The sequence below is a fragment of the Schistocerca piceifrons genome, chromosome 3 (genome assembly GCF_021461385.2).
Source record: "Schistocerca piceifrons isolate TAMUIC-IGC-003096 chromosome 3, iqSchPice1.1, whole genome shotgun sequence".
Classification (NCBI taxonomy): domain Eukaryota; kingdom Metazoa; phylum Arthropoda; class Insecta; order Orthoptera; family Acrididae; genus Schistocerca; species Schistocerca piceifrons.
The window spans coordinates 662,403,598-662,426,570 of NC_060140.1; positions in this window are offsets into that span (position 1 = coordinate 662,403,598).

Below are 22,973 nucleotides of genomic sequence, written 5' to 3' on the forward strand. Positions count from 1 at the left end.
AAGTGATCCATGCGTTGATGGCTGCTAAATCAAGGATATTCTGAAATACGTGTACAGGTCATCGACGAGTACCAGAGCGGACAGAATATCTCCTCATCATGTGGTCCAAGACATCTACAACAAATTTTGTGCTATTGTAGAAGCTCACTGTTTCGGGAAGGTGTTTCGAATTATTTTGTATTTTGACATCTGTGTGCATGGTGCTATACAGAAGAACATTTTTGTTCTTTTTCACTTGGTAAACAGTCAGAATACCACCTTCCCTTTTCAAGAGAACAGACCTTTTTTTTTTAAATTCAGTAGTCACATTTCACCCCTTATTGCGATATGGAGCTACCAACGTCATTACTACTTGTTCTGGAAGTTTCCCATTAGGTGCCCTCTGTTCGTTCTTTCCCACTACAAAAATATTTTGTTTCTACATCCGCTAGAAGCCAGAATTTGATTCTGAATTTATCAGTCTTATTCGGCATATATTGCAAATACAAACACCTGGTTCTGCTGGGGAAATGATCCCGGCGGAGGTTCGTGTCCTCCCTCGGGCATGGGTGTGCGTGTGTTTGTCCTTAGGATAATTTAGGTTAAGTAGTGTGTAAGCTTAGGGACTGATGACCTTAGCAATTAAGTCCCATAAGATTTCACTTACATTTGAACATTTTTTTATGCTGGGGAAAAGTTGTTCATCCACAGTGACATTTGATCCTAGTATGTAATTCAACTGACAGTTTTCTATAAAATGGTTCCAAGTAGTTGATATAAATGCAAATTTGTCACTTTTCAAATGTTCTGACCGTGTATTTTTTTCATCAAAATGCAGATATTTCAAAATTTCTTGAAACCTGTTTCTGCTCATTGTGTCACTGAAAAATGGGGCTCCCCACTTTTTCGACCACAACTCATCTACTTCAATACATCAGGCACCTAGTGCACCACAAACATATAATAAAGCAACAAATGTATCTAATTCTTCTAAATGCAAACTCCAGGAATCATTTCCAAGAAGCCGTTGTGCCTCTGCTTCTGTGCATTTCTTTATGTGTTTCAACATTGATTGATCAACTAAAAGGCGCCAGGCACTTGAAACATTATCATTTGAGACGTGCTGCTTTGCGTGTGGAGTAGGCCCCCTTGTTTCTTTCAATATATTCTGTTGACCTATCCTACCTGGAGTAGTAACACTGAAGTCTGCTACAGTCCACTCCATGATCCCGTTCTTCACCAGGAGTTTTGAGCCAGGTTCTGGAAGTGAACCCTCACTTCGTTCTCCTCTTCTATGTTGACTTACAGGAGGTGCAGTTCTTTTTTCACGCAGGGTAGGTCATTCTCTAGCATTGTTTATATTACTGCTTGGTCCTGGTTCAGCAACTGCGTGAGGAAAGAGACAATTGGAAAGCTACAACTCATTATGAAGATAACATACCACAAAATAAAATAGCAGTAACAGAAGTAGCAGTAGAAGTGTCAGCTCTGTTGTAATAGTGATCATTATTCATACAGTAGTAATAATAATAATAATAATAATAATAATAATAATATAAGTGAATGTAAATTACCTTCATCTTCAGTTGCGGAGCTGTCACTCTCCACATTAGCTACAGGTTGGTAATCTTCATCTGTAGAATCTTCCACAAGGTCCTCAACTTCAGGATCATTTTCAGCATCCAATTCATACAAAAGTGTGACAATTTCTTCATCTGAAAGTGGCCGTGGCCATGGTTTGTATCGCTGTGACATCTGAGCCATGTCTACTGCTCTGAGACCGGTACTCAAATAATCAGTCTTGTTTATGCGAAACCCAATAGCAAACAATAAATGACATATTGCATTGTTGAGCGTTTAAATTCAAACAATGCGAATAAACTTCAGGAACCAACATATTTAGTACTTTGTCGACGAGTGCTAAGAATAAATCCGGGGAGTGACACACAACAATATTTAAATAATCTGTTTTCAAATATTCATGTAATGTGGTCAAAGTGACCACTCGGCAGTTTTAAGTACAAGTGGTCATTCAAAGAAAACTAATGAAGATAAAATAAATATTGGACTATTTATATGATCTACATAAACATTTAGGAAAAGTCATTAATTCACAACAGCGTAGATTAGAAATTGACTGAATAATAACATGTTAAAATATAAAAAGTGGTCAAATTGACCACTCGGCAGTCCTAGTGTTAACCCACTTTAGATGCTCGTATAACCAAATACCTAAAAATTTTGTGTTTAAAGTTTGTAAAATCTGTTCACCAAGTTTCAAAGCTATATTGGGCTTTACTTTATTCAATACATGGCTGAAATTCATCCATACTGGTTTTTTTTTTTTCCTCATTTACAAATAAATTGTTTGTTTGACAAAATACAGAATATTATTATTCGAAGAGATGTTCTTATTTTTTAAATTTTAATGTCATATTATACAATGTATTTCTTTTGTAGGCCTAGTTGTCTGGTCTGATGCATTATCTTTCCTGGAAAGCTCATAAATCCAATATGGTAGAACGAATGTGTTGCCAAAGTATCAAACCTAATGAAGAAGGTGACTGAAAAGACCCCTGTCTACATTTTGATGTTCAGTTTGCCTGGCTTGTCAGGATATGAATATGTGTTTTATATGCTCTAGTTTGTGTCCATTTTTCCCCAGACCTCCATGAAATATTAGTGCCAGAATTTTGACTGTAGCAGACAGCCTATAACAGTACATGGTAATTTTGCGAAATAATGGCCAGGAAACTTATGTGCCCGATCTAGACAGCACACAATGAAAAGAAAATTCATAAAGACAGTAGTTACAAAATGTTGTTGTTGTTGTGGTCTTCAGTCCTGAGACTGGTTTGATGCAGCTCTCCATGCTACTCTATCCTGTGCAAGCTTTTTCATCTCCCAGTACCTACTGCAACCTACATCCTTCTGAATCTGCTTAGTGTATTCATCTCTTGGTCTCCCTCTACGATTTTTACCCTCCACGCTGCCCTCCAATACTAAATTGGTGATCCCTTGATGCCTCAGAACATGTCCTACCAACCGATCCCTTCTTCTGGTCAAGTTGTGCCACAAACTTCTCTTCTCCCCAATCCTATTCAATACTTCCTCATTAGTTATGTGATCTACCCATCTAATCTTCAGCATTCTTCTGTAGCACCACATTTCGAAAGCTTCTATTCTCTTCTTGTCCAAACTATTTATCGTCCATGTTTCACTTCCATACATGGCTACACTCCATACGAATACTTTCAGAAATGACTTCCTGACACTTAAATCAATACTCGATGTTAACAAATTTCTCTTCTTCAGAAACGCTTTCCTTGCCATTGCCAGTCTACATTTTATATCCTCTCTACTTCGACCATCATCAGTTATTTTGCTCCCCAAATAGCAAAACTCCTTTACTACTTTAAGTGCCTCATTTCCTAATGTAATTCCCTCAGCATCACCCGACTTTATTAGACTACATTCCATTATCCTTGTTTTGCTTTTGTTGATGTTCATCTTATATCCTCCTTTCAAGACACTGTCCATTCCATTCAACTGCTCTTGCAAGTCCTTTGCTGTCTCTGACAGAATTACAATGTCATCGGCGAACCTCAAAGTTTTTATTTCTTCTCCATGAATTTTAATACCTACTCCGAATTTTTCTTTTGTTTCCTTTACTGCTTGCTCAATATACAGATTGAACAACATCGGGGAGAGGCTACAACCCTGTCTTACTCCCTTCCCAATCACTGCTTCCCTTTCATGTCCCTTGACTCTTATAACTGCCATCTGGTTTCTGTACAAATTGTAAATAGCCTTTCGCTCCCTGTATTTTACCCCTGCCACCTTTAGAATTTGAAAGAGAGTATTCCAGTCAACATTGTCAAAAGCTTTCTCTAAGTCTACAAATGCTAGAAACGTAGGTTTGCCTTTCCTTAATCTTTCTTCTAAGATAAGTCGTAAGGTCAGTATTGCCTCACGTGTTCCAGTGTTTCTACGGAATCCAAACTGATCTTCCCCGAGGTTGGCTTCTACTAGTTTTTCCATTCGTCTGTAAAGAATTCATGTTAGTATTTTGCAGCTGTGACTTATTAAGCTGATAGTTCGGTAATTTTCACATCTGTCAACACCTGCTTTCTTTGGGATTGGAATTATTATATTCTTCTTGAAGTCTGAGGGTATTTCGCCTGTTTCATACATCTTGCTCACCAGATGGTAGAGTTTTGTCAGGACTGGCTCTCCCACGGCCGTCAGTAGTTCCAATGGAACATTGTCTACTCCGGGGCCCTTGTTTCGACTCAGGTCTTTCAGTGCTCTGTGAAACTCTTCACGCAGTATCATATCTCCCATTTCATCTTCATCTACATCCTCTTCCATTTCCATAATATTGTCCTCAAGTACATCGCCCTTGTATAGACCCTCTATATACTCCTTCCACCTTTCTGCTTTCCCTTCTTTGCTTAGAACTGGGTTTCCATCTGAGCTCTCGATATTCATACAAGTTGTTCTCTTATCTCCAAAGGTCTCTTTAATTTTCCTGTAGGCGGTATCTATCTTACCCCTAGTGAGATAGGCCTCTACATCCTTACATTTGTCCTCTAGCCATCGCTGCTTAGCCATTTTGCACTTCCTGTCGATCTCATTTTTGAGACGTTTGTATTCCTTTTTGCCTGTCTCACTTACTGCATTTTTATATTTTCTCCTTTCATCAATTAAATTCAATATTTCTTCTGTTACCCAAGGATTTCTACAAAATATGTGACACAAACTAATACCAAAAAGTATTTCAAGCCATGTATCTTAAAATATTTGTTGTTTCGTTTCCATAAGTTGTGAAGGAGCCTAACAATTGATGAACCTCTTGCTTCACAGCCTCTTCAGGTGTGCGTCGTTACCCACATGACTGGTTCAGTCTGTTGGTACCTACCCGAACTTTCGAAATCCAGTTGGTGTTCTATGCAAGAGTGTAGGTTTGTGTCCTGACCACACACACACACTTCTAATCTTTCAGGGGTGTGTGTGACAACCTATGATCCTCTGCGGAAAGAAATATTTGTTCTAAAGGATAGTTTTTGATGTCATCTCTGCTGCAATATTTTTCAGCAGCCTATCATTTGAAAAATGATTTATATGGTGAGACAAAACTTTGAAACAAGATAGCAGTAAATCAATACTGTTTATGTGCAGGTGAATTGCTATTTCCAGCAATGTGTTACAAGGATGTGTGCTATAATTATGATTTGAATTGCTGTTAAAAAAATTCTTATTTTCTTCCTTAACTTTTCAGATTCATTGTGTTTGTTGTTGGGCAGGTAAACATTCAGTATTTTCTGAAAGTTAACTTAAAGTACAAATTTTAAATTTTCTATACCTGCACCTAATAAAATATTTGATAACCCTTGTATACAAAGGATGAAGAAATGTGCTGTTATTATTTTTATCTGTATGTCTTTTTATACTACTTTAGCGGTTGTAGACAGGTGTTCTATTTGCTTAGTCGATCTCTCCCAGATGGTAATTATTGGGACTGCAGCTATGTAAAAATATACACAATATCATTTGAGACTGAATATAATGCCTGACTGTTCATTTTATACATGCAATGTTTTTTCTCTTAACTTAAAATTGTTTTAAGCTGAAAATGTCACCTAATTTGCTGAAAATTACTGAATCACATATTGTAACACCTAATGAAAAGGAAAAACTTTTGTTCAGTTCTCATTTAATAATAAGATTGTCAGCACTTTAGATATAAAATCAGTTTTGACAAAATTGAAATTTGTTATTCATTTTAATCTGATGAACAGTTTTCTGTACATATTAAAATTTTGCAAGGTGAGTCAAACAATTTGTTTTGATTTGATGCCATCATGTATGTTCAAAAGGTTTCATTCCATGGGAATTATGCTTTATCATTAAAAAGCAGTAACAGAAACTATTACGTGGTCTTAATATAAACATCTTAAAATCGAAGTATTTAACATGATGTAAGAAGTTTTGGAGTCATATACTGTAATTAAATGTTGGGTCCTGCCATAAAAGTTTCTTTTAAATTATGATTGCATAATGTGTCACTGCCATAGCTGTTAAATGAAAAACAATTTTAACCAAGTCAAATTATCTGTACACACATTAATTCTTTACTGTAATAAATCTGTGTTTTTAAGAATACACCATAATATACGGATGTGTGCTAACATTTGTTCTGAATTTGAAGAGGACCAATATTTTGCTAGCATTTTTACCTGAGTGTTTTCAATGTAAAGTTCACCATCTATGTACTTAAAAATTGAATAAAGCAACTAAAAAAGTAAGCTAACAGGAACAGAAGAAAAGTTCTTGAATAAAATGTTTTTGTCTAGTTTTTTCTGACTCGGTGTCACCAATTATGGGATAGCTTATAATTCAAAGTTAGAGTTAACTCGTTAGTAAAAACAGAAATTCTTCATCTAAAAATGGCTTTTGTTTATGCAACTTACCCGTTTATTTATCCTTCAGATCATAAATCCTGTAAAGGAGACATCTTGCTGTTGATTCAAAAGTGGAGGGTTATAACATGTTTGGAAATACAGAAGTTCTTACATATTTTTGTCAACTTGTGACATTACTTAACCTTGATATCTCAAAATTTGTCAGGGAAAAATATTACAATTTGTGTGGAAATTTGGGAAATACTAGGGAATTTCCCTTGGAGAAACTTGTGGCAACCCTGATACTAATCCGGTACATTCTTAGGCTATACAAAACAAAATGTTTATCTAAGACAGGCAGGCACATAGGAATATTTAAAGAATGACTTCAACATTCACATTCCGTGGTTCTGAGGAATACCAAAATCACATTGGCAACACAGTAATTGGAGCTATGTTAACCTCAAATATGAATATATTGCTGAAAATAGGATTAGTATGATTAGTATTTTTCCTCAGTCATAGGAAAGACTACTGTTTGCATTAATCAAATATAAGTTTGTTCAGCCATTGTCCGTCACAGTATTGCATATCCACTCTCTTTCATAATCAACCAATCTTTTGATGAGGGATGTTTCCCAGATCAATTAAAATTGCAGAAGTTCGGCCCATACATAAAAAAGGCAAACAAGATGAATTGGGCAACTATAGGCCAATCTCACTGTTACCAATTTTCTCAAAAATATTTGAAAGAGCTGCATGTGATCAGATCAAAAATCACAATTCATCTAACAGCATTATCTTAGGCAATCAATATGGTCTCAGAAAAGGCCGCAGCACAATCCATGCAATAAATGAATTAGTCACAAAAGTCAGCAGATGTCTTGATGATAGAATGTGTGTGTCAGGCATCTTTTGTGACCTGTCCAAAGCCTTCAACACAGTAAATCATGACCTGCTTCTCCAAAAATTGGCACGCTATGGTTTTCAAGGCAAATCTCTTAGCTGGATGTCATCATACTTGGCAAACAGAAAACAAAGAGTACTTATTAACATCAACGGCAAGAAATTTCTCTCTGGCTGGAAAAACACTCAATTAGGTGTTCCACAAGGTTCAATATTAGGGCCCCTGCTTTTTCTGTATTATATTAATGATATGCCATGTCAGGTCCAGTCTGATACTATCCTCTATGCAGATGACTTAACAGCTGTAGTCTGTTGTAAAAATGAGGTAGACCTAATTCGTCATATTGAACAAACACTTGGGGAAGTGGAGGCATGGGTCAAAAACAATAACTTGACATTAAATTTTACAAAAACAGAAATTGTTCATTTTACCACAAAACAATCTGCACAGTCTATAAGTGAAATAAGGTATATGGACAAAAAATTAGAGACTGCAGACTGTGTCAAATTCCTTGGCGTGTTAGTCAATAAAAACCTGTTATGGAGTCACCATGTGGACAACATACTGGGTCGACTGAATAGCCTTGTATATATTATGAATATCTTGTATAGTATTACTGATTAAGCTGTAAGAAAAACTGTATATAATGCATATTTCGTTTCAGTCATTGGGTATAGTATAATTTTCTGGGGGTCTGAAAAAACAAATTTACTTGGAGCTTTTAGACTACAAAAAAGAATCATCCGAGCAATGATGGGAGCAAAACCAAAGCAACATTGCAAACCTTCATTTGTAAAACTAGATCTAATGAGCATTCCAAGCATATACATCTATGAAACTCTCACTTTCACGAAAAGAAATCCACAACTTTTTGAGGACAACTTCTTGCATCAATATGATACTAGATATAGAACGAGCTACATGTTACCTACCCACCGTTTAAAATCATATGAAGAAACCCCGTACTATATAGGCATGAAATTTGTTAATAAAATATGGAAAGATATGGAAGACCCAAATGTAGAAGGTACCAAAAGAGACCTGGAAAAATATCTGAAAGATAAATGTTACTATAGTGTAGAAGATTTCATGAATGGCAACAATGCCTTATAATTGTAATTGAAATACCTCCCTGAAGATGTTACACCATATATATTATTAGTTTATTGTCTATTTTTAGTATTATTATATATAGTGTAAAACTGACACGTCACCTATGTCACAATCTTTGATTGTATAAGGCATGTTATGTGATGATAAAAATTGAATTGAATTGCTACAGTTGAGGTAAAGTCCATTATTAGATGTGTGTCACCAGCAAAATTATTAGCCTTAATGATATAAGTAAAAAAAATAAAGAGGTCTGACTGTATTTTGTGGAGCATAATATTTGACTTTCCATGAGTTTTCCTCTGTGGTGCATGGGAGCAGATTATTCTTAAGGGACAGAGTGGCCTAGACCCACCAGAAATTTTATGATATAATTTTGTCCTGTGTATTATTCACAGTTAATCAAACAGTTTCAGTATGACATGAGTTTGGTGCAGTACGAGTGGGTAATCATGCTCTGTTTCCACCGCTCTGTTGCAAATGATACATTGAGCTGTGAGTAGATGCAGCAGGTCTTGTCTTGCCATTACTCTTCTCTCAACCCCCTCCCCCAAGTGCATCTTTCCACAATGATGAACTTATTACACATTTCCCACCCTATTCATGCAATGCTGAAGGCGTGTCTGTACTCTCTCCACAACCCCAGCTTCAAAAGCTGAAGTCCATAGAGACATGGCTGAGCTGTTTTCCTTTCGCCAGACCCCACCCCTTGCCACAGCCTAGTTTAAGGCCATCTCAGATGGGCCCAATGGCCCATCATGTTACAACTCTCCTCCTCGTGCCCAATGTTTGGGACCAGCAGGCTTTGGCCCATAACACCTACCTGTAGTCACTGTGAAGTACCTTACTGCAATCCTCCCCCCCCACCCCCCTATTGCCAGCTGTTAGTGAGAAACAGCAAATGAGGCCATCTCTCTGTATTGTTTCCTATTCTAGGAATGTGTGGCTGAAACTCAAGTATTCCTACAATGATTTTAAAATGAATAAAGTAGACTGCTAAAATTTATTAAGTACGGAAGAGACACTAGAAATCAAATAGTTAGGCACACGTCAACCAAAAGGTTTCTTAAAGTCTCAACTTGATGGAAAGAAGAACAGAACTTTCTGCAATACATGGGTCTGCAAAAAGTTGTGGTTAATAGTGAGTGAAGAGAAACAAAATTATTTTGTTTCTTTTGTCTGTTATTTGGTGGTGAAAGATTGTGGACAACATTCGGCTGTAACAATCTAAAGCATGTAAGTGAACGAATTAAGAAACATAATCAAAATTGACTACATTTAGAAAATGCTTGTAAATACAAAATGTTTGGCACAATTAACATTATTGCTCGGATTGATTCAGTGTATAAAATTTGAGTACAAAAACATAGTGAATTAGTTAAAAAGAATAGACACATTAAACAGAGTGGTGAGTGTTTAAGGTATTGTCAAAGTCTCAATTAGCACTTCAGGCTCATAGTGAAAAACTGGAGTCAGCTAACTGTTGCAATTTCTTAGATTTGTTGTAGCTTCTAGGAAACAGTTCTAGTACCTCCACTTGTAAATATACTTCACATATTATACAAAATGAACATTTGGGTGTATGTATCATGTTTACATTGAATAACTATGGTAATTAAAAACATTAATGCTGCTGGTTTTGTTTCTGTGAAGTCAGATGAAACAATAGATGATATGAGTAAAAGTCAATTTGTCAATGTCATGTGGTGTATTAAGCAGAATATACCTGTTGAAAGATTCCTTGTCTTTGATAATGTTAATGAAAGGAACTGGCATATGGGCTTACTGAGGATCCAAAAAGAAGTCTGACATATTTCAAGGTTTAAGGCAAATGCATTGCTCAGGCATATGATGGTGCCCCAGTAGTGAGCGGCTCTGATGCAGAGTACTTTGCCACATGCAAAGTGTGTTCACTGTTATGCTCACCAAATGAATATGCTTATTCCACATGCTTGTACCAAAAAACAAAGTCCATTAGTTGATATTTGCAAATAGTGCTGAGTTAACAACATTCTTTTCTTCGTCGCTTTAGCACTATTATTTGCTATGGACACACTGCAATAAGATAATTCCTTCAGCTTCTACAACTATGGAACTTCCAGTCTTGAGTTGTAAAGAGTGTTCAAGAAAACAAATTACGATTATTTGATTGCTTTGATAAGACTGAGAAAGAAGATACATAATTGAGATGATATTATAATAAGAGAATCTTTTGCTTTAAGAAATTTATTCACAATCCAGACTTTATGCACCTTCTAAATTTTTTCTACAAGGTTATGAAAAGTTGATATTTTGTATAATACAGTTCAGATGCAAAGTGCATATCTCATTACTATATCCAATGCATTACCTCATTTTGAGTCAGGTGTTTCTGAAATACTGCAAGGTATTGAGTTTATGAAGATAAATATTTTCTTCTTCGAGCAAACATACCAAATATAAAACTGCACGTAGTCCATCAGAATATACCAAAGAAGTATCTGACGTAGTGACCAATCAACTGAAAGGAAGAATTCAAAACTCTCATGTATTCAGTAGCTTCGAAATTATTGGCCTAAAAAAGTTTGCTTTGTTCAGAGAACATTTCCCCACCATTTTACTCAATATATTTTCATTAAGTTGCAGTTCATTTATTTTCCACAATAAATTGAAAAATAAACTGTCAGTGATTTATTGCAATGATACACACATCAAAGAAAGTTTTGCATCACCTCGGTTATGGAACATGTACAAGAAATAGGAATTGAGATCAACATGAACATCATTTCTGCCCTTTTTATTGCTCATGAAATCCGCACATTGCATGTTGTCCCACCATACAGTGAGACATTCAGATGTGGTGGTTCAGATTGTTGTGCACACTGGTACCTCTAATATCCAATAGCATGTCCTCTTGCTTTGATGTGTGCCTGTATTCATCGTGGCATACTATCCACAAGTTCATCAAAGCACTGTTGGTCCAGATTGTCCCACTCTTCAACAGCAATTTGGCGTAGATCCCTCAAGAGTGGTTGATGGGGCACATCGTCCATAAACAGTCCTTTTCAGTCTATCCCAGCCATGTGCGATAGGGTTCACGTCTGGAGAACATGCTGGTCACTCTAGTTGAGTGATGTCATTATCCTGAAGGAAATCATTCACAAGATGTGCACAATGGGGGCGTGACTTCTCATGCATAAAGATGAACGCCTCGCCAATATGCTTCTGATATGGTTGCACTATCGGTCGGAGGAAGGCATTCCTATATCATACAGCCATTATGGCGTCTTCTATGACGACCAGCGGCGTATGTTGGCCCCACATAATGCCACCCCAAAATAGCAGGGAACCTCCACCTTGCTGCACTCAATGGGCAGTGTGTCTAAGGCATTCAGCCTGACCGGGTTGCCTCCAAATATGTCTCTGATGATTGTCTGGTTGAAGGCATATGCAACACTCATCAGTGAAGAGAACATGATGCCAGTCTTTAGCGGTCCATTCAGCATGTTGTTGAGCCCATCTGTGCCGTGCTGCATGGTGTCATGGTTGCAAAGATGGACGCCGGGAGAGAAGTTGCACATCATGCAGCCTATTTCGGACAGTTTGAGCCCTAACACAATGTCCTGTGGCTGCACAAAAACCGTTATTCAACATGGTGGTGTTGCTGCCAGGGTTCCTTCGAACCATAATCCGTAGATAGTGGTCATCCACTGCAGAAGTAGACCTTGGGTGGCCTGAGCTAGGCATGTAATAGACAGTTCCTGTCTCTCTGTACTTCCTCCATGTCTGAACATCACTTTGGTTCACTCCGAGATGCCGGGACACATTCCTTGTTGAAAAGCCCTTCCTGGCACAAAGTAACAACGCGAACATGATCAAACCACGATATTGACTGTCTAGGCATGGTTGAACTACAGACAACACAAGCCTTATACCTCCTGGTGGAATAACTGGAACTCATAGGCTGTCGGACCACCTCCGTCTAATAGGTGCTGCTCATGCATGGTTGTTTAAATCATTGGCTGGGTTTAGTCACATCTCTGATCAGTCAAAGGGACTGTGTCTGTGATACAATATCTACAATCAATGTCTATCTTCAGGAGTTCTGGGAACCGGGGTGACGCAAAACTGTTTTCGATGTGTGTACATTCAAAGGCATTACACTAGTATGCAGTCTGTTCACTTTCCTTGTCTAACACTCCTTTGAAGAATTATTCACTGAAGTGCACAGAACTTTGCAAATTCCACTAACTACACCAGTTTCAACAACAAAAACACAAGACCTTCCTCAGAAATGGTATAGTTCAGAAAGATTGAACTTGCTGGCTGTTTGTTCCATTCATAAGGAGAAAATCAGTGAAATTCCTGACTTCAACAAAAGAGTAATTGATACATTTGCATCAGGAGAACAGTTGTGTACAATTACTGTGTACATATCCTGCCAGGATACAGATCTCATTAGCTAATATTTTTGTAGTGCCCCATTTCAATTCTTGCACCAGTGAAAAGATGAGTGGTATAGATAGTAGAATTAGTGTTGTTGACAGACAACTGAAATTGCTAAAATTGAACAAAGCTTGAGGACCCAATGGAATCCCTATCAGATTCTGTACCAAATTTGCAGCAGAGGTCAGTTATCTCTCTTAATTCTAATCAAACATAAATCCCCAGAACAAAAATACTTGCCCAGTGCTAGGAAGTAAACACAGATCATACCTGATGACAAGGTAGCAATAGTGATACAGAAAAGTACCATCTAACATCTTTGACATCCATTTATAGTAGAATCTTTGAACATGTTCTAAGTTCAAATGTAATTAAGTATCTCAAACAGATTGACCTCCTCCATGCCAACCAGCATGGATTTCTAGAATGTCAATCACATAGAATCTAACTTGCAGTTTTCTTACAGAACATCCTGAAAGCTATGGATCAAAGCAGTCTGGTAGATACAGTATTTCTCGATTTCTGAAAAGCATTTGATTCAGTATCACATCCATGCTTATTATCAAAATGACAATGAAGCAGAATTTGTGTCTGTATTGAGGATTTTTTCGTAGGGAGGATGCAACAAGTTAGTTTGGATGGAGTGTCATTGACAGATGCAGAAGTAGTAAGTACCTTCTTCCTGTTCACATTCTATATTGATGGCCATGCAAATACTATTAACAGTAACCTCAGACTTTTTGCAGATGGTTCAGTTATCTATCATGAAGTACTATGACAAAAGCTGCACTAATGTTCAAGCAGATGCTGATAAGTTTCATTGTGGTGCGACTTCCTTTAAATGGTCAAAAATGTAAAATTGTGCACTTCACAAAATGAAAAAAGGAATATTGTATGACAACAGTTTCAACAAGTCATGGTTGGAATTGGCCAACTCACAAATATCTGGCTGTAACAGCTGGTAGGGATATGATATGGAATGACCACATAGGCTCAGTCAAATGTAAAGCAGGTGGCAGACATTGGTTTATTGGTATAATATCAAGGAAATGTAATTCATTTACAAAGGAAACTGCTTAGAAAACACTCTTGCAACACAACCAACAGTATGTGGGAGCCATACCAAATAGGACTAACAGGCGATATTGAAGGGCGTCACAAATGGTCATGGAACAAAGATGTCAAAGAAACTGAACTGGCAGCTACTCTGAAAACATGTGCTAACTATCCCAAGAAAGTCTATTTACAAAGTTTCAAGAACAAGCTTTAAGTGATGAATCTAGAATACACTACAACTCCTTATGTACATTCCTGTAGAATTCACGAGGACAAAATCAGATTAGATAAGTGCACACACATGCATTCAAATAGTCATTCTTCCTTTGCTCCATACATGAAAGAAACAGGAAGCAGCCTTAAAAAATGGTATAATGTGAATTACCCTCTGCCATGCACTCCAGTTGTTTGCAAAGTATGGATGTAGATGTACATATTTTTAAAATATTTTTTTTAAATTTCTTATCATAGTACATTCTTTTAGACTCCTTTCCCACAGAATTTCCTGGAAATTTTCTAAGCTAATCATTACTTATGGTTTTCTCCAGAAAAACATTTTTCATATTTAATATCAACAGAATACTTTACTCACACTACTTGACAATTATATTCAGACTATTTTTATACAACATGCAATAAATATTTGATTCTTTAAAAACAGCATTTGTCAATACTGTCAATGTAAATCTCAAAGCATTAGTGTCAGGTGATGGAAGGACATGTGTATTTGTGAGATTAATATTGAACTAAGTTTTTGTGTGTCCATTCTTTTGACTGGAGGTCTTGGGAACCATGAACATTCACTATTGTAAGAAAAAGAAATGCTAACAGCTCTTCTTATGATCGTATTTATTATGTAGTTATCAGTTTTGGTGCTTTAAAGAGCCATCTTATTGTTGGTGGTTAGAGTGCTGATACCACAGTCACAGATAGTCTGCATAAACCAGTTATGTTAGTCATTGATGCAGTGTATATATGGATCACGACAAACCCTTCAGCGTCAATTACAGCCTGAAGATGCCGCATTGAAGTGCCAAAACTGGTAGCTACACAATAAATAAAATCATAAGAATGGCTGTAGTGTTTCATTTTCTTACACTATTGAATTAAGTGGAGAAATATGAGGAACTGGTGTTACAACATATAGGGAATATTTAACTTAGTTGGCTCCTAGCAAATGTCATTACTACAAATAATGAGTTGAACCAAACTGATTTAGCAATTAACAAAAATTATAAGACAGATGGTGGAATTTTTACATTTCATTCACCACACTCTCTTAATTAGTAATAAGACACAATGGCAATGGTGTAATGTTTGTTACAGGTTTAATATCTAATCCAACAGACTTTGGATCTGCAATCAAATTGAATTACTTGGGTCTACCTGTTTAGTGAGCCATGGAAAATCTATCTTTCGGATTTTCAGAAAACTGACATATACTGATGGGATCATAGCGGTTGATTCGTGTCATCCATAGACTCACAAATGGGACTATTTTCAATCAATGTTACACAGATTAATTTTTTTTTTTATTTGAAAGTCATAGAAAGAGGTTGAACATTCTCAAACAGGTTGCTAAATCCAGTGGATATGAGGGCAATGAGGTACGGTTCTTGTATAATAGACTAAAAAAATAAAATTACTCAGAAGTGTAAAAATAAACAGAGGATAATGGTCACTATGACATATAACAATACCTTTATTAATGGACTAGTGAGGCAATTTTGAAAAAATGAATGTAATGCTTCTTGAATGTAATGCTCCTTACACATTTCATGAATAATGTACAACTAGTGCCTTCAACATTGTTATTTCATGGAACAGTGTGGAGGTTGTTTTATTATTTTGTAGTTTAAATTATATGTAATCAGCTTCTACTGATGTGTACCCCCCTATTTTATGTCAGTATTAATTACCAGTTGATGGATCTCAGAGAGTATGGTATGCTCATTCCTCACATACCCGCGTACAGCTTCAGAATAATAACTTTGTATTTTCCTGTTGGTACACATTACTGACTGTTTGACCCCATCTACACCTGCACTTAGTTTGCTTATGATCTACATTTTGTACTTATATTACATATGATCTGTAATTTTCTTAACTTTCTAAACACTGTATTGACTAATGGTAAAGACATAGTTAAATTCCAGTGCCATCTAGTTTGGAACTTGCACAAGATTTTTGCAGCTTTAGCTGTAAACAGAATTGTGTTTATATTACTATAAATTTGATACCTGAATATAAGTTCCCAATATTATACAATGATCACAAAATGTAAATTACTTTCATAGTGCCAAAAATTATACATCATAACCACCATGCATTAAGTGTCACCTGGTGGATTTCTTTCCTTAAGGCTTTCACAAGTACATTTCAATCTTTTTGCACTTACATCTCATGACATTAAGATAGATGACATACTGTGTATCTGTATATGTTGGATGTATTGATTTTTTTCTATTTGTCGGTCCATAAGACAGTCTGTGTCATGTATTTGACAAGTTTTAATACATCTGTCATGAAAATTTACTACTATTTGATGTCATCACAGGTTTCTTATGTATACTCATTTTATTGTAGATCCTTTGAAATGGCATAATTCCATAGTGCTTAAGGTGTAACACAGTCATTAAAAACTGTGATCAAGATAAAAGCATTATTACAGTGCAGCTAAGTGACTGACATATGTGGAATAATATTTCTGTGATGAAGTACTACATGAAATAAAAATCATTACGATCCTCACATTTGGCTTCCAGATCATTTCTGTAAGTACACAAGATAACTTAATCCCTTTTTTAAAGAGGTTTCAAAGGAAGCCTGGTGTGGACAGCAGGTTTTGTGCTGAAGGTGGATCCAACACGAAAAGACAGTTTATATATTAAAGTACTTCTCTCTTACTGTTCGTTCACAATCATTGGATCTTATAGCTCTTAGCATTGACGGTGAATGAGGCTAATACATGCTGTGGTGTCTCCAGCCTGGAGTCAGTAGGTGATTGTGCTAAGCATGCACCTCTACTATAGCTGTTGCATAAAGGGACGGCTCACATTTCATGGCCTGTGATGAACCAGACAGGTGTAGCTGCTCTGCTGTGAATACATCAAACTGCACCATGCCCAGTGGTGCAGGGCAAGGAGGCTGTGTTCCCTGTGTTGCAGTTCTGTGAAGGTGGCAACGGTTCAGCTGCTTATTCACTCAGATGTTTGGGCAACATACAGAATTTTGAAGTCCGATGATGGCAGATAAGGTCACATCATTAATGCAGCATAGAACAACACATGCTGAGTGTTATACTGCTGCCCAGCTGTTCAACAATTCTGGCTGGTCTGGGCAGGGTTTAAATTTAGCTGTTCCCACATGACTTTGCGAGTGTTTGCATTTGTGTGTCATGTAGAAATAATCTGGAACAGAGACAATGACTGAAATGGCTGTTGTAATGTGGCAATCTACATCTACATCTACATCCATACTCCACAAGCCACCTGACGGTGTGTGGCGGAGGGTACCTTGAGTACCTCTATTGGTTCTCCCTTCTATTCCAGTCTCATATTGTTCGTGGAAAGAAGGATTGTCGGTATGCTTCTGTGTGGGCTCTAATCTCTCTGATTTTATCCTCATGGTCTCTTCACGAGATATGCGTAGGAGGGAGCAATATACTGCTTGACTCCTTGGTGAAGGTATGTTCTCGAAACTTCAACAAAAGCCCACACCGAGCTGCTGAGCATCTCTCCTGCAGAGTCTTCCACTGGAGTTTACCTATCATCTCCGTAACGCTTTCGCGATTACTAAATGATCCTGTAACGAAGCGCGCTGCTCTCCATTGGGTATTCTCTATCTCTTCTATCAACCCTATCTGGTACGGATCCCACACTGCTGAGCAGTATTCAAGCAGTGGGTGAACAAGCGTACTGTAACCTACTTCCTTTATTTTCAGATTGCATTTCCTTAGGATTCTTCCAGTGAATCTCAGTCTGGCATCTGCTTTACTGATGATCAACTTTATATGATCATTCCATTTTAAATCACTCCTAATGCCTACTCCCAGATAATTTATGGAATTAACTGCTTCCAGTTGCTGACCTGCTATATTGTAGCTAAATGATAAGGGATCTTTCTTTCTATGCATTCGCAGCACATTACACTTGTCTACATTGAGATTCAATTGCCATTCCCTGCACCATGCGTCAATTCGCTGCAGATCCTCCTGCATTTCAGTACAATTTTCCATTGTTACAACCTCTCGATACACCACAGCATCATTTGCAAAAAGCCTCAGTGAACTTCCGATGTCATCCACAAGGTCATTTATCTATAGTGTGAATAGCAACGGTCCTATGACATTCCCCTGTGGCACACCTGAAATCACTCTTACTTCGGAAGATTCTCTCCATTGAGAATGACATGCTGTGTTATCTAGGAACTTTTCAATCCAATCACACAATTGGTCTGATAGTCCATATGCTCTTACTTTGTTCATTAAACGACTGTGGGGAACTGTATCAAATGCCTTGCGGAAATCAAGAAAGACGGCATCTACCTGTGAACCCGTGTCCATGGCCCTCTAGAGTCTCGTGGACGAATAGCGCGAGCTGTGTTTCACACGACCGTCTTTTTTGAAACCCATGCTGATTCCTACAGAGTAGATTTCTAGTCTCCAGAAAGGTCATTTTACTCGAACATAATACGTGTTCCAAAATTCTACAACTGATCGATGTTAGAGAAATAGGTCTATAGTTTGCACATCTGTTCGACGTCCCTTCTTGAAAACGGGGATGACCTGTGCCCTTTTCCAATCCTTTGGAACGCTACGCTCTTCTAGAGACCTACGGTACACCGCTGCAAGAAGGGGGGCAAGTTCCTTCGTGTACTCTGTGTAAAATCGAACTGGTATCCCATCAGGTCCAGCAGCCTTTCCTCTTTTGAGCGATTTTAATTGTTTCTCTATCCCTCTGTCGTCTATTTCGATATCTACCATTTTGTCATCTGTGCAACAATCTAGAGAAGGAACTACAGTGCAGTCTTCCTCTGTGAAACAGCTTTGGAAAAAGACATTTAGTATTTCAGCCTTTAGTCTGTCATCCTCTGTTTCAGTACCATTTTGGTCACAGAGTGTCTTGACATTTTGTTTTGATCCACCTACCGCTTTGACATAAGACCAAAATTTCTTAGGATTTTCTACCAAGTCAGTACAAAGAACTTTACTTTCGAATTCATTGAACGCCTCTTGCATAGCCCTCCTCACACTACATTTGGCTTTGCGTAATTTTTGTCTGCAAGGCTTTGGCTATGTTTATGTTTGCTGTGAAGTTCCCTTTGCTTCCGCAGCAGTTTTCTAACTCAGTTGTTGTAGCATGGTGGCTCTTTTCCATCTCTTACGATCTTGCTTGGCACATACTCATCTAACGCATATTGTACGATGGTTTTGAACTTTGTCCACTGATCCTCAACACTATCTGTACTTGAGACAAAACTTTTGTGTTGAGCCATCAGGTACTCTGTAATCTGCTTTTTGCCAATTTTGCTAAACAGAAAAATCTTCCTACCTTTTTTAATATTTCTATTCACGGCTGAAATCATTGATGCAGTAACCGCTTTATGATCGCTGATTCCCTGTTCTGCGTTAACTGTTTCAAATAGTTCGGGTCTGTTTGTCACCAGGAGGTCTAATATGTTATCGCCACGAGTCAGTTCTCTGTTTAACTGCTCAAGGTAGTTTTCAGATAAAGCACTTAAAAAAATTTCACTGGATTCTTTGTCCCTGCCACCCATTATGAGCGTTTGAGTCTCCCATTCTATATCCGGTAAATTAAAATCTCCACCCAGAACTACAACATGGTGGGGAAATATACTCAAAATATTTTCCAAATTATCCTTCAGGTGCTCAGCCACAACAGCTGCTGCGCCAGGGGGCCTATAGAGACATCCAATTACCATGTCTGAGCCTGCTTTAACTGTGACCACCCAAATTATATCACATTTCAGATCTCTTTCTATTTCCTTCGATACTATTGCACTTCTTATCGCTATAAACGCTCCTTCCCCTTCACTGTCCAGCCTGTCTCTGCGGTATACATTCCAATCTGAGTTTAGGATTTCATTACTGTTTACGTCTGGCTTCAGCCAACTTTCTGTCCCTATTACTACATGGGCATTGTGACCATTTATTAATGAGAGCAGTTCTGGGACCTTTCTATAGACACTCCTGCAGTTCACTATTAGCACATTATTATTGTTATTCCCTGTTGCATTTTGCCTACTCCTACCTTGCTGCATCTCAGGAGGCGTCTTGTCGGGCCTAGGGAGGGAATTCTCTAACCTAAAAAACCCACATGTACTCCACTACCCTTGTAGCCGCTTCCAGCGTGTAGTGCACACCTGACCTGTTCAAGGGGACCCTACATTTTCCCACTCGATAGCGGAGGTCAAGAAATTTGCACCCCAGATCTCCGCAGAATCGTCTGAGCCTCTGGTTTAATCCTTCTACTCGGCTCCAAACCAGAGGACCACGATTGGTTCTGGGAATGATACTACAAATAGTTAGCTCAGATTCCACCCCGCGAGCGAGGCTTTCCGCCTTCACCAATTCCGCCAACCGCCTGTACGAACTGAGGATGACCTCTGAACCTAGACGGCAGGAGTCATTGGTGCCGACATGAGTAACAATTTGCAGTCGGGTGCACCAAGTGCTCTCTATCGCTGCTGGCAGGGCCTCCTCCACGTCTCGGATGAGATCCCCCGGCAAGCAGAGTGAACACTGGCCTTCTTCCCCGACCTTTCCGCTATTTCCCTAAGGGGCTCCATCACCTGCCTAATGTTGGAGCTCCCAAAAACTAATAAACCCCTCCCCCTGTGTGCCTGCTCGGACCTTGCTGAAGGAGCGGCCACATGTCCACTCACAGGCAGAGCAGGTGGATGCCACACGGCCAGCCTCCACATTGACCCTCCGCCTCGTGCGCTGCGAACGCCGCTGAACCCGCCACTCCCCTTGGGGAGAGGGTGGCCCAACTGCGCCCGGTACCCGCGAAGATGTCTCGACAGCAGGAACAGTGGGTGAAGCATGTAACACCTGGGGTGTACCATGCAACGCACCAGACTCCCCACTGCCGCTACACTCCGAGGCAGCAGCCTGAAGACGGCGGACCACAGCCATCAACAGGTTCAGCTGTTCGCGAACAGTGCCCAGCTCTTCCTGCGTCCGTACATAGCAGTCACACATCTTATCCATCCTAAGAAATCAGTTTACTGTAGAGAGTTAATCAACTTTTAACTAGACTGCTAATTCGCTAAAGGCAGCTGATAGTTGACTAAACTGTGGTTGCTAGACACTTCTTGTAGAAAACAATGAAAATAGCACTACCTGTCTCTGGACTGTGTTGAAAACAAACACTACCACTACTGGCACTATGGCTGACTAAAGGGACTCTCTCTGACTGTATTCAAAACAAACATGAAATCTATGCAACACTATTACTAGCACTCAACAATTAAAGCTTCCTAAAAGCAAAAACACACGTCAGAAGAAGTTACAAGTAAGAAAAATGCAGTTAGTACTTAAATTAATGTAGCTCGCTGCATAGCAGATGTGAAGCAGACAGCAGTTACGACGACACTGACACCACTGAACTTGAAGAAACTTCCTGAAGCTGTTACACTCCCTGGCCATTGACACAGGGAAGTCTTGATGATATGGGACTGGTGACTTCTGCCGGCATGTTGACCAGACAGGTGGGCAATCAATATCTGTTTCCTTGTGTGCGGTTTTTGGCTCCAATAGGTTGCGGCAACTACTAACTGCTCAAAAAGAACATTTGTGCTTTGACTGAACAGACTCTTTAGTTTGACTTCACTTTCATTCCTGCAGGCTTCTTGTGTACTCAGTATTAGCAAATAAAATTGTGTTCAGTAAGTCAACGTGTGTTGATGCCACTATTCCTTCATCTACTGCAAGGGGTGCCCCTGAACTTGTTTTTATTTCTCTGTGCTTTATTCTGATGTCTGTTTATGGTGTTGTGTGTGTTCACTATAAACAATGAAATGTTCACCATACAATGTACGAAATCCTTTGTTTCCTGTTCATGTCTTGGCTCCAGACCTGTTGATGCATGCCACAATTAAAAAAGGGGCAGGAACATTTACTTCCACAAGTGCCACACATGATCATCGAACAATGAAGTACCAGTCGTACAATGCACCTCAGTGTACTGTATGATTTTTTTTTTGCCAGATTTGTTTTCTGCACATCTATTGCTACCATTTTTGACAGCCACAGCTGTACTACAGCTGTTGTTCGACTGCACCTTCCACATTCCGTCTACTCGTGCTGCCCCCTATCACAGAGGCATTTGACAATGCAACACACCATGCACTATCACCTCAAAAATGCAAATTGCTACTGCAGCCGATGACCACAGTCTTCTCTGCCATGTCGTTCGACCACAAGCTCGCACATGGGCCCCCTCATCTCTACCCCGGGCAGCCTCGGGTGGTGCATCTCTGCAACATAAAGCTGCGGCAGTCAATCACAATTTTGCTGACCGCAGCTCCTCATCACTACCGAAGTACCCTGGCTGAGCCTACTCCTATGCAGCATATTCTAACTGACAGATTTCCAAAATTCCCTCCTTTGCTGAAAGAAAATCGCAAGACTTTGCTTTAGTTAACAACCTCCTCTACATCCATGGCATCACGGGCGATGACTCACATTTCATTTGCCTTGTCAGTCACTTGCATGACCACACTGATTTCATAAATGATTTGGTCCTCTGCCTGCCTGCACATCATAAGTACACTACTGCTAAAGCTACTATGCCAAATGCCTGCTACACCCACTGAGAGAAGAAAGCCTTATTTCTTGGACTCCATCTCAACTCTGGTGCCATCAATGAGCTATGTTAGATGCTGACATTATGCTTGATATTGCAATATGGTCTCTGCAGCTGGTTAAACTACCATGTGAATTGCAACTACAGCTCCTATCACATGCTTCTGACCACTTGCAGACCAAACTTTCTCTCATGGATCTACCACATAACATTATTTTACAGCGTCATCCCTACCTGTTCGCACATCCCCAGCTAAGCTCA